Source organism: Periplaneta americana, chromosome 4, assembly GCF_040183065.1.
Source record: "Periplaneta americana isolate PAMFEO1 chromosome 4, P.americana_PAMFEO1_priV1, whole genome shotgun sequence".
Lineage (NCBI taxonomy): Eukaryota > Metazoa > Arthropoda > Insecta > Blattodea > Blattidae > Periplaneta > Periplaneta americana.
The window spans coordinates 154,371,232-154,388,348 of NC_091120.1; the positions used below are offsets into that span (position 1 = coordinate 154,371,232).

Consider the following 17,117-nt stretch of genomic DNA (forward strand, 5'->3'; position numbering starts at 1 on the left):
AAGGCCGAGGATTTGCCATAGATTACGTGACATTCGTCTTACAGTTGATGAAGGCCTAGGAAAAAATCAAACCAGGTAATCTGCCAAACGGGAATCGATCCACGCCCAAGCGCAACTCCAGATCATCAGGTAAACGCGCTGCCACCTGAACTACGTCAGTGGTTTTGAGGAATTCAAATGTGTAGGCATTTACATTAGCGACAATTTCCGCGAAGGTATACTTGCTTTAAGTGTCAACTCTGTGCATGAAATTATTACAGAAGATAATCGAATCATATAATAATAATAATAATAATAATAATAATAATAATAATAATAATAATAATAATAATAATAATAATAATAATACTTACTTACTGGCTTTTATGGAACCGGGAGGTTCATTGCCTCCCTCACATAAGCCCGCCATTGCTCCCTATCCTGAGAAAGATTAATCCATTCTCTATCATCATATCCCACCTCCCTCAAATCCATTTTAATATTATCTTCCCATCTACGTCTCGGTCTCCCTAAAGGTCTTTTTCCCTCCGGCCTCCCAACTAACACTCTATATGCATTTCTGGATTCGTCCATATGTGCTACATGCCCTGACCATCTCAAACGTCTGGATTTAATGTTCCTAATAATAATAATAATAATAATAATAATAATAATAATAATAATACTTACTTACTTACTGGCTTTTAAGGAATCCGGAGGTTCATTGCCGCCCTCACATAAACCCGCCATCGGTCCCTATCCTGAGCAAGATTAATCCAGTCTCTATCATCATATTCCACCTCCCTCAAATCCATTTTAATATTATCTTCCCATCTACGTCTCGGCCTCCGCAAAGGTCTTTTTCCCTCCGACCTCCCAACTAACAACAACAATAATAATTGTAATAGTAATAATAATAATAATAATAATAATAATAATAATAATAATAATTTTTATTTGAATGATAATAATAGTACATTTTTGGTTGGCACTCCCAATGAAGCAAAAGCTTTGTGGCCGTGAATGGAGTATTACACTGAATAATTAAAAAGTAATATTACAATTTTAAGCCTACACTACAAATATTATTTAATTGTTTAATTTAAGTAATCAATGTAAGTAAGCAAAAGTAAAGTGAAAAATACCAAAACAATAATATACGAAATACAATGAAGTTATATCAAATACACAGAAGAGTAGGTTAACTAGAAAGTACAAGGTGCGATGGCCCGTTTATAGACCGAGATTCTTTGGAGATGCAGTTGATATGAGTTAACTATGGTGGTTCCTAAACTTTGTGAAGGCGTGACCCACTTCTGGGCATGATTTTCTTTTGCTACCCCCCCCTCTCTGCCATACCGGTACTATAGCCCATTATAAAATTATAAATCCTTGTAAGATCGAAAATCAAAAATCGGTGGATACCACCAAAAGTACGACCAAGTTGAATTACATATGGTATAACAATTACACGAAATATTAGGTAAACATCTTTCCTACTACTTCAAATCATTACCCCCATGGCGCTACGGTAATAGTTCAATACAAAGTGGTAAATGCCATCAAAGGAAAGGCGTTGCAAACTCATATTTTCAGCAAAATTTGTGAAGGTATGTGTTTGTTATATGAAAATACTCTTTATCATACGGAAGATGGCTTTCTTTGGGTAACGTGTTGAAAAGAGTTTTTTAGTTAAGAACGGAACTTTTAATATACCTTACTTTTAATACACAAGACGAGAAATCGAAATATATGCTAACTTATTTTCCAATTGAAGAATGTGATCCCAAACCTCACTCAGTCCATTTGGCCATTTTTATTATTTGTACATATTTGGGGGTTTATTTAGATTCAAATTTAAATGTTCAAAGTCAAGTGACCTACATATGTAAGAAAACTTTTTCCATAATTCATTCCCTCAGGCACTTAATCAACGTTTTACCTCTCAGCTTAAAAAAGAACCTGATCCAAACTTTAGTGATGCCCCACTTCGATTATTGCGATTCTCTATTCACGAATATAAACACTGATCTTGCCCATAGACTACAGCGTGTTCACAATATCTGCGTTCGTTTCGTTTGTAACATTAGAAAATTCGATCATGTAACACCGTCACTAGAATTGTTGTCTTGGAATCCACTTAAAGAAGATTCTTCAACTCCCTCTTATTACTATTACACCCTCTTGCCTAGCATCTCGTTTTTGTTTACCCTTCACTACCTCGAACCCAGAACATGTACCTTCTCTCTATTCCTCTGCACAGAACATCCTTCTACTCATCATCTTTCAGCATATCGATTCCACGCCTCTGAAATTCTCTCCCTGACCATGTCAGAGACTGTCGGACAATTTAAAAATTCAAATTTAAATAAAAAAATCACATTCTAGTTCATGGAATTGCTTGTTGAATATCTGTATGGTTGCGCAACTTCGATTTAACCCATGACATATAGTCAATATTGTAACTATGCTGTTGTAAAATTGACAATTAATATGTAATTTATTTATTACTACTACTACTACTACTATTATTATTATTATTATTATTATTATTATTATTATTATCAGTTATTACTATCATCATTGCTATCTCTGTTTTCTTTCTTTTTTTATTACCTCGATAAGAGCTCTAAGCGTTCTTTTGACCCTGTTGACCCTCTATAGAGTTTAATTTAATTTATAATATTTTCATCAGCGTCTGTATTTCTTTTTTGTATTTATATATGCTCTCTGGTAGGATGGGAGAGAAGGCCCTATGGCCTTTATCCTGTCAGAATAAATAAATAAATAAATAAATAAATAAATAAATAAATAAATAAATAAATAAATAAATAAATAAATAAATAAATAAATAAATAAATAAATTGAATGAATGAATAAATTGAATGAATGAATAAATAAATTGAATGAATAAATAAATAAATAAATAAATAAATAAATAAATAAGTAAGTAAGTAAATAAATAAAGTAAGTAAATAAATAAATATGTAAATAAATAAATAAATAAGTAAATAAATAAATAAGTAAATAAATAAGTAAGTAAATAAGTAAGTAAATAAGTAAATAGGTAAGTAAGTAAATACGTAAGTAAATAAGTAAGTAACTAAGTAAGTAAGTAAATAAGTAAGTAAATAGGTAAGTAAGTAAACAAGTAAGTAAGTAAATAAGTAAGTAACTAAGTAAGTAAGTAAATAACTAAGTAAGTAACTAAGTAAGTAAGTAAATAAGTAAGTAAGTAAGTAAATAAGTAAGTAAGTAAATAAGTAAGTAAGGAACTAAGTAAGTAAATAAATAAATAAGTAAATAAATAAATAAGTAAATAAGTAAATAAATAAATAATATAATATGATTTCTTTTAGATTTCTATCACTATATTTTAAGCGTCTTTTCTTCCAAAATGACGCCAATCCTTGTCTAAAAGTTTGTGTTGGAAACAAGCTCAGTCCGTAGAACGGTGAATAAAAAACTATTAGCGCAGTTGTTTCATAAAAATGGACTGGACGCGTTTTGAATAATAGTTTGCAATTCCAAGATGTTAAAATTATAACTGCCAGGGATAAAATTAACGGGTTTGGTTTACAAAGAAACTTGATTTCTTCTCAATATCACTTGACAAAAATATATTTGATTCATTCCAGTATATTAAAGAACTGATGGAAAATTTCGCTACATTTGATAGGCACATACTGTGTTTTTGCGGACATGCAACTAAGTTTCCACATTTTAATGAACAACTTTTTGAGTACATTGCGGGAGAAACTCAAAACAATTACGATCATCACAAAGATGCTTAATCCGTTTTTAGGCAGTTACGTTCAACTGGTTGCAATTCCAGAAACTATAAAGGAAAATTTCATTTGAATATGTACCTAGAAATGGAATGTTTAAATTATAGTTTTTTTCGCAGAGCGTAGACCAATATTGGATCAAAAGAATACAACAATACCTTTGCTTCCTTTTCGAGATAAAAATTGCTTTATATGAAACATTTCGTATGTATATGTATGTATATGTTTTGGGAAAGCCATTGATTTAATTATCAATATGCTCAGTCAAGTATATTATGAGAGCAGTATATTATGATAATAAATGACTGAAAGAATGTTAATTTTGTTCTTTAAATGTGCAGAAATTTGATCCGAACAATAATGTAACTTTTCGTTCTGAATAAGAATTTTAAAATGTTGGGGATTCGTAATAATTATATCAAATAATTAGTAGGTAATTTGATTAGCTCTGTATTATTTAATTACAAGTAGGCTAATAATAACCGATTGGAGTCACTACGGTTGCCAACCTAATTATCAGATAAAGTGTGTTTTAAAATATCTCAAGACATGAAGATCACGTAACATAATTAGACAAGGTACATCATAAAATAATTCGTATCTAGTTAACTTCTCACCGGAAGACACTTGCCGCCACTGACATGACTAAAGAATAGTCCAATTTAATTTAATATGGCTTTTAGGTAGCGTTGCTGTTAGAGTAATGCGATTAAGATATTTAAGAGTGCCGCTAGATGGCGAGTGCGCTTAGAAGACACGATACTTAGTCGTAAAAATAGAGTGTTCTCGGAAATTGCTGTTCTGGGTTCTTTTATCTCGTATTATCCGATAAAATGTCTTTTACTCCGATACTAAAGGATTCCCCCGTTAACAAGTAACTCTTTTGTAGCGGAAGTTCAGCTTTATACTGCGGAAATGCGAGAATTATGCAAAGCAAGGACTCGGAACCGCGCTAACCGACTGCCCACAGTTAGCCTATAACTGCTGGTGGTCATTACTAGGCCCCGGATTTCCACGAGCTATCAAATCTTAAAACATGCATGCATTCACGGACTATCGTATGACAAAACATGCACAATGAAGCGAAAAAACATAAAAAATATGCACTATTAAAATTGAGTTCTGCATTATCTTACATTTTTCTTTTATTTTGAAACAAAGTATTAGGGCCTACCACTAATTTCTTAAAGTTTCTTAATTAAGTTCGTGCGTTTAACTTAAATACGTCCTTGAACACAGAAAATGATCTTTCTACGTCACAAGAAGTGACAGGTTCTTACTTAAGCGAAGAAATTTGGGACAAGGTAAGATCGATTTGTGTAAGTATTTTGCGTTTCCGCATGACCATGACACCAGCGGGAATGGAACCCGTGACCTTCCGACTTTGCAGCGTTAAGCCTTAACCGCAACACTATCGCGCGTCCTAAAACACAACAGTATGTGGGTACTTACGTTTTTATTACAACAATCACAATAAACTACATCACCGTTCGTCTTCAGAAATTTCTTTCCTCAATCCATTTTGACACAAGATCTCTTCTTGCAGTTCTAAAAGGAGCTACAGCAATACAACCTAACTCGACATAAAAGTATACTAAATTGCCTTCCTTTCTTTCAGTATTTTGACCTCCGGTTTGTAACGAGCGAGAGTTGGGGTTGGAAATTCCAATGCAACAAAGTGAGTGTTTAATAGAAAGTCTAAAACAGCGGTGACCAAACTGGGTATCGTGATTACATCGTGTAATCAAAGACATTCATATGGTAAGGGGAGTTTCCTGTACATTGCTCTCTGTCTCGCTCACATACTGAAGGTAAGCAGTGTCGGTACCATATCGCTCTACAAACCCTCTGTCTCTACGAGCAGGAACAGAAGGTTTCGTGCAGAATGGGAAGAGGAATTTATTCGCTGTTCTGTCGGAGAAAATGTAATATGTTGCTTTGTTTAACGGTTCAATTACTAGCAGTATACAGTATAGAAGCGATATTACAGGGCATTATGCTGAATACACAGGCATAACTCATTATTATTATTATTATTATTATTATTATTATTATTATTATTATTATTTATCAGCAAGTGTTACCATAACCATAATTCTTATATACGTGCTGAATATATAGGCCTACATCTTCCCTTGAATGATAAAATAATTACTACCCTATATCTTCATTTTAATCCCTTTTCTAATCTTTTAATGACTATTATCAATAAACTAGATATTGATTTAATAATAATAATAATAATAATAATAATAATAATAATAATAATAATAATAATAATTTATAAAACAGTTATATTATCGATTGTTACGTATGGTTGTGAAACTTGGACTCTCACATTGAGAGAGGAACAGAGATCAAGGGTGTTTGAGAATAAGGTTCTTAGGAAATATTTGGGGCTAAAAGGGATGAAGTTTCAGGAGAATGGAGAAAGTTACATAACGCATAACTGCACGTATTGTATTCTTCACCTGACATAATAATTAAGAACATTAAATACAGACGTTTGAGAAATTACAGGGCATGTAGCACATATGGGCGAATCCAGAAATGCATATGGAGTGTTAGTTGTGAGACCGGAGGGAAAAAGACCTTTGGGGAGGCCGAGACGTAGATGAGAGGATAATATTAAAATGGATTTGAGGGAGGTGGGATATGATGGTAGGGAATGGATTAATCTTGCTCAGAATAGGGACCGATGGCGAGCTTATGTGAGGGCAGCAATGAACCTGCGGGTTCCTTAAAGGCCACTTGTAGGTAGAAGTAGCAATAATAATAATAATAATAATAATAATAATAATAATAATAATAATAATAATAATATAGAGGAACTGATTGAATATTACGTGCTAGTGTAGTAATGAAACAAGCTATTAACTCCAAGAACTAAAATCAGCCTTAAATCTTCGTTATGAAGAGAAAGATGACAAACAAATGTAAGAAAGCCAGCTATCTAGTCGCGAACGAAATAGCTCTTTCTCTTAAGCCTTCCAACGAAGGAGAGTTTTATAAAAGCTAATGATCGAGGTGGCTGAATTAATTTGTCCAATGAAAGTCTCTCTCGCGTGTAATCACTGCCGTTCGAATTTTGGTCACCGCTGGTCTAAAGATTAGTTGTCTGATATGACGCCACGATACCATATTACAAGTAGCTTTCTTTTATTTGTTTTCTCAGTAGACAAATAACGTGGAGAACCAGATTATACGAAGCAACATTCATAAAAGGCACAAGTTATCCAAGTTAGCATAATATAATATGTAGCCTACTAAAGCCAGAAAGAAGGTTTAAATATGGCAATATAAAAGTTTAAATACGTGATATTAAATCTAAAAATCTTCAAAATATGCATTAGACATGAATTTAGTCCCAAGAAAGACCAAAACATGTAAACATGCAGGGAAAAGGTAGGGGAGCCGAGGGCAAAGTTGAAGGGGAGGGCAAAGTGGAAAATCGTTGTTATGCTCTTACAACAATAGAGAGCAGCACTATTCAGTATAATATTCAAAGCTTATGGTAGTCTGTATGTTTCTACTTAGCCGCACAGCGCTAGTATCTCTATACATGGTGGAATTGTGATTACAATGAAACGAGCTGCAAGAAATTATTTGTTTATGGTAAGTAATCTGTAGGCATCCTCCATATATATAACATCTGATTTTATTATTAATGTTTAAAGCACAGTTACAAATGTTGGGAAGAAGTTGTGATGGCAATTTTTTTTTTTCTAAAAATTCATTTGGCAAGATACAACCACATCTAACCTGCAACTCACGTGGAGGGGAAAGTGGAAACTGAAAGAGTGAACTTTCCACTTTGCCCATGTAGTTTGGAATTCACTCATAGAGTCTGGATTTCCTCCTAATATGCAATTGCAAGATAGTTAATGCATTTGGCTTATAGTTTAAGTTTTTTTTCCTGTTCTACGGAGGAGGGACCCGAAGGCTTACACTGCTGCCTGAGGCTTATTGTGCTCACCACTCCTATTCTGTGAATGATTGGGTTGCCGAACGGCCGTATTGTACAAGTACAGCACACTGCACCATGAACTGAACCCGGGATATGGTATCAATAATGATGATATCATTGATATGTGAATTAATGATGGCGAAATGAGTCTGAGGTCCAACGCCGAAAGTTACCCAGCAATCCTGCTTCAATTGGTGCTCCGAGTCTGGCTGGATCAAATGCAGATAATTTTTTGCACTGGTTGAAACTTTTGCAGAAATTGTCAGACCTAACAAAGAAAAGCCAATGTTGTTGGTTCTTGACGATCATACTTCTCACCAGTCATTGCAAGCTCTTGAATTCGCTTCAGAAATTGGGATCATAATCTTGTCGGTTCCTTCACACACAACACACAAGCTGCAGCCTGTCGATGTTGCAGTTCACAAGCCATTCAAGACGCATTTTGAAGTTGTAGTATACAAATTCCAGAAGAACTATCCAGGAAAATACATCGGTGAATATGATATGGCAGGTCTGATCCGTGAAGACTTTGAGAAATCATTCGTGCTTCCGAATATCACTAGCGGATTCTCAAGGACTGAAATTTTTCCATATGGACGCAACATATTCAAAGAAGATGATTTTGCTCCATCTTCTGTCCATTATTGCCAGTACAGCCTAGTAGTTACATTGATAAGCTATTCTTTGCGAAGATAGGTCTCCCAATGAAGCAGGAGAATACACAGATAGATGCCTAAAGTGTGGAACATCGAATGCGCAGCCTCATGTGACACCAGAAGATATTGCTCCACTCCCCAAAGTAAGCCTAGGCGTACTGCTTCAGACTGGTGAAACAAACCGAAAACGACGTTGTCAGAAAACTGAAATACTGACATTTCCATTTAAGAAGGCAATCCGCGAGAAGCAGATGGGAAATCTGGCGGCAAAAGAGTGAAAACGAAGGCCGGTAAGACGATGCCGCCAGTACACTAAACCACACGCCTAGGTAGCAAGATGTTTTCTGTTTGGGCTGTGGAGAGCAATATTCTGACCCACCATCGGAAGACTAGATCATGTGTTGTAAATGCAAAGACTGGACTCATTAACTTTGTGCTGATATTAATCTCCAGACTATGTAGGCTAGCCTATGTGACAACTGCAGTGCTTCAAAATGTTTTAAATATGGACAATTATTTTATGTTTTACGTATCTTAAACAATATTTTCATTTATATAGTGTGTTATGTAATATCCACTTTGGCCTCTCCGAGTTTCCACTATGCCCTCTTGGTGAGGGTAAAGTGGAAAATTAAGGGTCCTCTTATTTTTCTAATTACTTTGTTGTCTTCATTCATCATAAGATTATTTTTGTGTTTAAATGTTGACAGATGTATAACGTTTAGTTTGTGTATAAAAACTTTATGATACAACTAAACACAAAGACAGAATTAGATGATATCAAAATCCATTCCACTTTGCCCTATCCTACCCTACTGTTATTTGGAATCGAGTCATAAAACGAATATTTTCAAAGTTCGAGAAATGTAACAAGCTTATAAAAAAACATGTATTTGCATGGAAATCTGGCCTCCGGTCGTTACTAATACAGAAGAACTGCGCTCTGCAAACAGATAAAATTTTTTTCCTGTAGCTTCCCTTACTGAACAATTATCAGAATGTCTGATTTTGTGGACATCATCATTTCTTCAATTGTCATTATGAATGTTTGAAATCCGAGAGAGCCTGCAGATGTACGACAGACTTTGTCCGTCATCACATACACGACAGCGTTTGCTCAGCATTAAAACTGTACAGCGTTCGTGAGAATTCATGAACTTACTGAGCTGTAACTGGATTCAAATTCAATGGAAATCAATGAAATGTGTGTTTTCGAAAGAAAATTAATTTAGGAATAAAAATAATCATTACTACTGCGAACGAAAAGTAATTATGTATACATTTCGACATGTATGAAGTACTGTATATTATATTAGCACGTTATTTATTCTAGAGAGGGTCAATACAAGACATTAAACCTTACACAGAATGGTCTACTGTTCGAGTTGTCGTCCTGTGTAAAGACTGGTTCACAATAAACCGGGAACGGGAATAACAACGAGAAAGAGAACGGAAGTAATGTTAAAATAAATGTATTTAAATGTGAGCATTTACAAGAGTTAATTGTGAATACTCACATTTAAATATATTTATTTTAACAATATTTCCGATTTCGTTCTCGTTGTTGTTTCCGTTCTCGGTTTATTGTGAACCAGCCTTAACTTCTATATTAAATGTCTTTCACGGGTATCAAGTTAAGTATAAAAAAGTGCAAATAACTAAGTGGTTTGGGGAACGAGAAACTGTGGCTTATACCAGAATACGAGATTGCAGTCACAACTATGTGCAATTTAATAAAAGTCAAGGATAAAGTGTATAAAGTATATAGGCTAAATCATTTTCAGGAGTCAAACAAAGAAGATCTGCGCTTAAAGAAAAGCCTAATGATTTTTGAGGGGATCTTGCTCAGGAAATTTCGACGACAAGCATGGTGAAATATGGATTCAGTATATCAGTTGTGATCAATGGTTTCATGATACATATCAATACCATTCAAAATACAGAAATAACTTTAATTCTTTGGGTTGTAGTATGAATCTGACTGAGAAATTTAAAATTTAAGGGTCATATTCATAGACATTCTTAGCGCGGGCTTCCGGTGGACGATCAGCGAACTAACGTTTTTCGTATTCATAAACCAAGTTAGCGATATGATATGATATGATATGATATGATATGATATGATATGATATGATATGATATGATATGATATATGATATGATATGATATGATATGATATGATATGATATGATATGATATGATATGATATATGATATGAATCCTGTACAAGTAACCAGTCGATAGCCGCGGCTAGTTTAGCACGCTCGTAGCGCAGGCTAGCGAAATGTCTATGAATAGCAGCCTTACTGACTATACCTAAATATTCTGAATTTAAAGATTATCACGAAAATATCCTTCTACTAACACGAAACTACACCTGTCTAGAGTGGTATTTTTCTTTATTTTTCTTACTTGTTCGTAATTAATAATCCGTGGCGCTACAGCCCGTGAAGAGCCTAGACCGACCAGCCGGCTGCTGGCCTCACGCCCACATGCCGAAGCAGAGGCGGACGATCATCCAACCAGAATGGAAGTATCGTGTGGTTAACACAATGATGCCTCCAGCCTTTATAGCTGATATTCGCGACCGCATTTCGCTACCTATCGTAGCTCCCCAAGTACATCACGATGCTGGGTGGGCACCGGTCCCATACACTGGCCGAAATTTCAAGAGAAAATTTCTTCCCCCATAAGGACTCGAACCAGCGCGCAATCCGTAACCCGAGTCCTACGCAGATGCCTTAGATCACGACGCCACGGCGCGGGACTGTTCGTAATTACTGTATAAATTTATACTTACTTACAAATGGCTTTTAAGGAACCCGAAGGTTCATTGCCGCCCTCACATAAGCCCGCCATCGGTCCCTATCCTGTGCAAGATTAATCCAGTCTCTATCATCACACCCCACCTCCCTCAAATCCATTTTAATATTATCCTCCCATCTACGTCTCGGCCTCCCTAAAGGTCTTTTTCCCTCCCGTCTCCCAACTAACACTCTATATGCATTTCTGGATTCGCCCATACGTGCTACATGCCCTGCCCATCTCAAACGTCTGGATTTTAAGTTCCTAATTATGTTACGTGAAGAATACAATGCGTGCAGTTCTGTGTTGTGTAACTTTCTCCATTCTCCTGTAACTTCATCCCGCTTAGCCCCAAATATTTTCCTAAGCACCTTATTCTCAAACAACCTTAACCTATGTCCCTCTCTCAGAGTGAGAGTCCAAGTTCCACAACCATACAGAACAACCGGTAATATAACTGTTTTATAAATTCTAACTTTCAGATTTTTGGACAGCAGACTGGATGATAAGAGCTTCTCAACCGAATAATAACAGGCATTTCTCATATTTATTCTGCGTTTAATTTCCTCCCGAGTGTCATTTATATTTGTTACTGTTGCTCCAAGATATTTGAATTTTTCCACCTCTTCGAAGGATAAATCTCCAATTTTTATGTTTCCATTTCGTACAATATTCTGGTCACGAGACATAATCATATAGTTCGTCTTTTCGGGATTTACTTCCAAACCGATCGCTTTACTTGCTTCAAGTAAAATTCCCGTGTTTTCCCTAATCGTTTGTGTATTTTCTCCTAACATATTCACGTCATCTGCATAGACAAGAAGCTGATGTAACCCGTTCAATTCCAAACCTGCCTGTTATCCTGAACTTTCCTAATGGCATATTCTAGAGCGAAGTTAAAAAGTAAAGGTGATACTGCATCTCCCTGCTTTAGCCCGCAGTGAATTGGAAAAGCATCAGATAGAAACTGACCTATACGGACTCTGCTGTATGTTTCACTGAGGCACATTTTAATTAATCGAACTAGTTTCTTGGGAATACCAAATTCAATAAGAATATCATATAATGCTTCCCTCTTAACCGAGTCATATGCCTTTTTGAAATCTATGAATAACTGATGTACTGTACAATTATACACCCATTTTTTCTCCATTATCTGTCGAATACAAAAAATCTGATCAATAGTCGATCTATTACGCCGAAAACCGCACTGATGATCCCCAATAATTTCATCTATGTACGGAGTTAATCTTCTCGAAAGAATATTGGACAAAATTTTGTACGAAGTCAACAAAAGTGATATTCCTCGAAAGTTACCACAGTTGGTTTTGTCCCCCTTTTTAAAAATAGGTACAATTATGGACTCCTTCCATTGTTCTGGTACAATTTCCTTTTCCCAGATAGCAAGCACAAGTTTATAAATTTCGCTATATAATGCACTTCCACCCTCTTGTATTAATTCTGCTGGAATTTGATCGATACCTGGAGACTTATTTTTTTCAGATTTTCTATCGCAATTTCGACTTCTGAAAGCGTGGGTTCGGGTATAAATGGCTCAGCAGTTTGTATTTGAATTTCGTCCAGATCATTTCTATTTGGCCTATGTACGTTCAGTAGTTGCGCAAAATAATTTTTCCATCTGTTTAGGATTGATGGAGAGTCTGCAAGCAAGTCAACATTCTCATCCTTGATCACGTTTACCCTTGGCTGATATCCGTTCTTAAATTCCTTTATACCCTTATATAAATCTCTAATGTTTTTATTCTTACTATTTGTTTCTACCTCATTCAGTTTTTCCTTCAAGTAACCTCTCGATGTAAAAATTGCTGACATGTAACTTCCTGAAACCTAATAATGTAGGTACAATAAAAACACTTTTTTTTTATTTAAACCTTATTTTTGCACCAAAACCTTAGTATCGCGATATTAGACGAGTATTCCCTATCTGGTTTAGTTTTTTTTCCAAGCTTTTCCCCAACAGCAAGGCGAATGTCAGGTAATCTATGGCGATTCCTCGACCTCATCTAGCTATCAGAAATTGCATCGACGCTAAATTACCCTGTAGTTGATACAGCGTTGCTCAATAACCGAGTAAAGAAATAACATCACAAATGCTAATCACGCCTACAGAGACATAAACACAGACATGGAAATCCTACATATTCAACCAAAAAGCCAGAAACTAAACACACTAGAACAATACGAAATATATAAACACACAAAAACAGATAAAAATTAAATTCTCAACACACAACTCAATTTCAGAACACACATACACACACACACACACACACACACACACTCTTTGACTCCATATTACTTACTTACTTACTTTTAAGGAACCTGGAGGTCATTGCCGTCCTCACATAAGCCCGCCATTGGTCCCTATCCTGAGCAAGATTAATCCAGTCTCTATCATCATACACAAACCTCCCTCAAATCCATTTTAATATTATCTTCCCATCTAAGTCTCGGTCTTCCCAAAGGTTTTTTTCCCTCCGGCCTCCCAACTAACACACTATATGCATTTCTGGATTCGCCCATACGTGCTACATGCCCTGCCCATCTCAAACGTGTGGATTTAATGTTCCTAATTATATCAGGTGAAGAATACAATGCTCTTTGCTGTGGTCGTGCCAGAGAATCAGTCCCATTCCGAGGCTTATTTGAAGGTTTCATAACAAGCTGTTTTTTACGGTGATGGGTTGTTAGTCCTTCATCCAACCCCCAAGCTGGAGGACCACCCCTCATCGGCTGTCAGCGACTGCTTATTCAATACATTCACAGCTACCCTCCATATCTGGAGGCCGTCTCCTCGATCCGCAACCTGAGGACGCGCCACTTTGACTCCACATTACACTACACAAACACACCGCCAAAAGAAACACAAACAAAAGGTGCCAAGACCAGCTCCAACCAGTTCTCAAGATGGCCAATAGGCTGAAACATGTTAACCAGGTACGGTAAAATTTAACACGAGACAGACTTATAACACATATTTTCAAGTGGCATAGTGTTAAAAGTTGTGTGTTCAATATGTATAAAAAGTAATCCTCTGAGAATTAATTAATAGTTAGACGCAAAGCTTCTGGTACAACCGGTAGCAACCTGTGACGACCACTCATTTCGTCGGAATGCAAAAAACGAATGAGTGTGGAAAATGTCAGAGGGGAAATAGTTTTTATCGCATACAAAATCTGACTGTGTAATATTCTTTTATTCGAGAGACTAACTTTACTACGTATCGGCGTCAAACATGAGATGGAACAGAAAGAAATGACGTCCGTGAAACCCCTCCTGTATTGTGTGTATATACTACTGTACGTCTCCCATTTCCTACAAACTTTTCCTCTCTTCATTTCCCTCCCCCTGCTATATTTTCATTTCCAACTGAAGACTTTTTCTTTCTGTACCATGACCTCAAGTCGCCTGGAAGCAGGCCGCCTGCTTTGCAACTGGAGGGAACAATTCATTATCCGTCTGTTGCTTGTGTTATAAAATATCTATACATCTGTTCTGTGTTCCTGGTTATACTTTTTCTTATTTACTGAAAACTTTTGTATTTCTCTTCATTTTCTCAACTTAGTCTTGTTCTTCCTTTCTTATCCGGATATTGTTCAATTTCTGCTCTTCGTACTCTGCTCTTCTTCGAGTGTTTATATAACATCGAAAAAATTCCTGGCACTGAAACAACTTTCCAGTTCGATGCTTGTCACTACTTTCATTATCATTTAGAATAAAAGAAGCTTGCATATGTATATCCCAACTCCCAAGAAATCTTTTCCGTTTCTTTAGCTCTTTCTGTATACATTCCATGATATAACATAAAATAGTAGAAATACAATGTGATCACGTGATCACTAAGGAACGGATTTCTTGGTGCTAAAGAAAGAGAGATTTAGAACTTTATAAAATCCAGTTTATAACATTTAGGAGTTTATATAAAATGATCAATTAATAATTTTAACAATGATTATTAGAGTAGAAAAATTCGCTCCGGGTCCTTGGTTTTACGTACCAAGCGCTCTAACCACTGAGCTACGTCGAACTTCAATCTGCAGCACCATACCGAATCCCCCTCCTCTAATGTTTTTCCCTTTGTGTCCTCACTCCCAGTTCGACATATATGTTGACATAATAATATTATATTATATTACATTATATTATATTATATTAGGCTATATTATATTATATTATAATATATTATATTATATATTATATTATATATTATATTATAATATATTATATTACATATTATATTATATTCTATACTTACTTACTTATTGGCTTTTAAGGAACCCGGAGGTTCATTGCCGCCCTCACATAAGCCCGCCATTGATCCCTATCATGAGCAAGATTAATCCAGTCTCTATCATCATATCCCACCTCCCTCAAATCCATTTTCATATTATCTTCCCATCTACGTCTCGGCCTCCCCAAAGGTCTTTTTCCCTCCGGCCTCCCAATTAACACTCTATATGCATTTCTGGATTCGCCCATACGTGCTACATTCCCTGCCCATCTCAAACGTCTGGATTTAATGTTCCTAATTATGTCAGGTGAAAATTACAATGCGTGCAGCTCTGCGTTGTGTAACTTTCTCCATTCTCCTGTAACTTTATCCCTCTTAGCCCCAAATATTTTCCTAAGAACCTATTCTCAAACACCCTTAATCTCTGTTCCTCTCTCAAAGTGAGAGTCCAAGTTTCACAACCATACAGAACAACCGGTAATATAACTATTTTATAAATTCTAACTTTTAGATATTTTGACAGCAGACTAGATGACAAAAGCTTGTCAACCGAATAATAACAGGCATTTCTCATATTTATTCTGCGTTTAATTTCCTCCCGAGTGTCATTTATATTTGTTACTGTTGCTCCAAGATATTTGAATTTTTCCACCTCTTCGAAGGATAAATCTCCAATTTTTATATTTCCATTTCGTGCAATATTCTGGTCACGAGACATAATCATATACTTTGTCTTTTCGGGATTTACTTCCAAACCGATCGCTTTACTTGCTTCAAGTAAAATTCCCGTGTTTTCCCTAATCGTTTGTGGATTTTCTCCTAACATATTCACGTCATCCGCATAGACAAGAAGCTGATGTAACCTGTTCAATTCCAAACCCTGCCTGTTATCCTGAACTTTCCTAATGGCATATTCTAGAGCGAAGTTAAAAAGTAAAGGTGATAGTGCATCTCCCTGCTTTAGCTCGCAGTGAATTGGAAAAGCATCAGATAGAAACTGGCCTAAACGGACTCTACTGTAAGTTTCACTAAGACACATTTCAATTAATCGAACTAGTTTGTTGGGAATACCAAATTCATTAAGAATATCATATAAAACGTCTCTCTTAACCGACTCATATGCCTTTTTGAAATCTATGAATAACTGATGTACTGTACTCTTATACTCCCATTTTTTCTCCAATATCTGTCGAATACAAAAATTCTGACCAATAGTCGATCTATTACGCCTAGAACCACACTGATAATCCCCAATAATTTCATCTACATATGGAGTTAATCTTCTCAAAAGGATATTCGACAAAATTTTATACGACGTCAACAAAAGTAATATTCCTCGAAAGTTACTACAGTTAGTCTTGACCGCCTTCTTAAAAATAGGTACGGTTATGGACTCCTTCCATTGTTCTAGTAAAATTTCCTTTTCCCAAATTGCAAGTACAAGTTTATAAATTTCGCTAGATAATGCGCTTCCACCATCTTGTATTAATTCCGCTGGAATTTGATCAATACCTGGAGACTTCTACTTTTTCAGATTTTCTATTGCAATTTCGACTTCAGAAAGTGTGGGGTCCGGTATAAATGGCTCAGCAGTTTGCATTTGAATTTCGTCCCGATCATTTCTATTTGGCCTATGTATATTTAGTAGTTGCCCAAAATAGTTTTTCCAT

At 35.7% G+C, this 17,117-nt stretch overlaps 1 protein-coding gene across 1 annotated transcript in view; it reads left to right on the forward strand.

Annotated features, from left to right (window-relative positions):
* The window catches only part of LOC138698335 (uncharacterized), a 965,071-nt gene that overhangs the window by 529,741 nt on the left and 418,213 nt on the right, over window positions 1–17,117 (forward strand). The gene's annotated exons all lie outside the window — the stretch shown is intronic.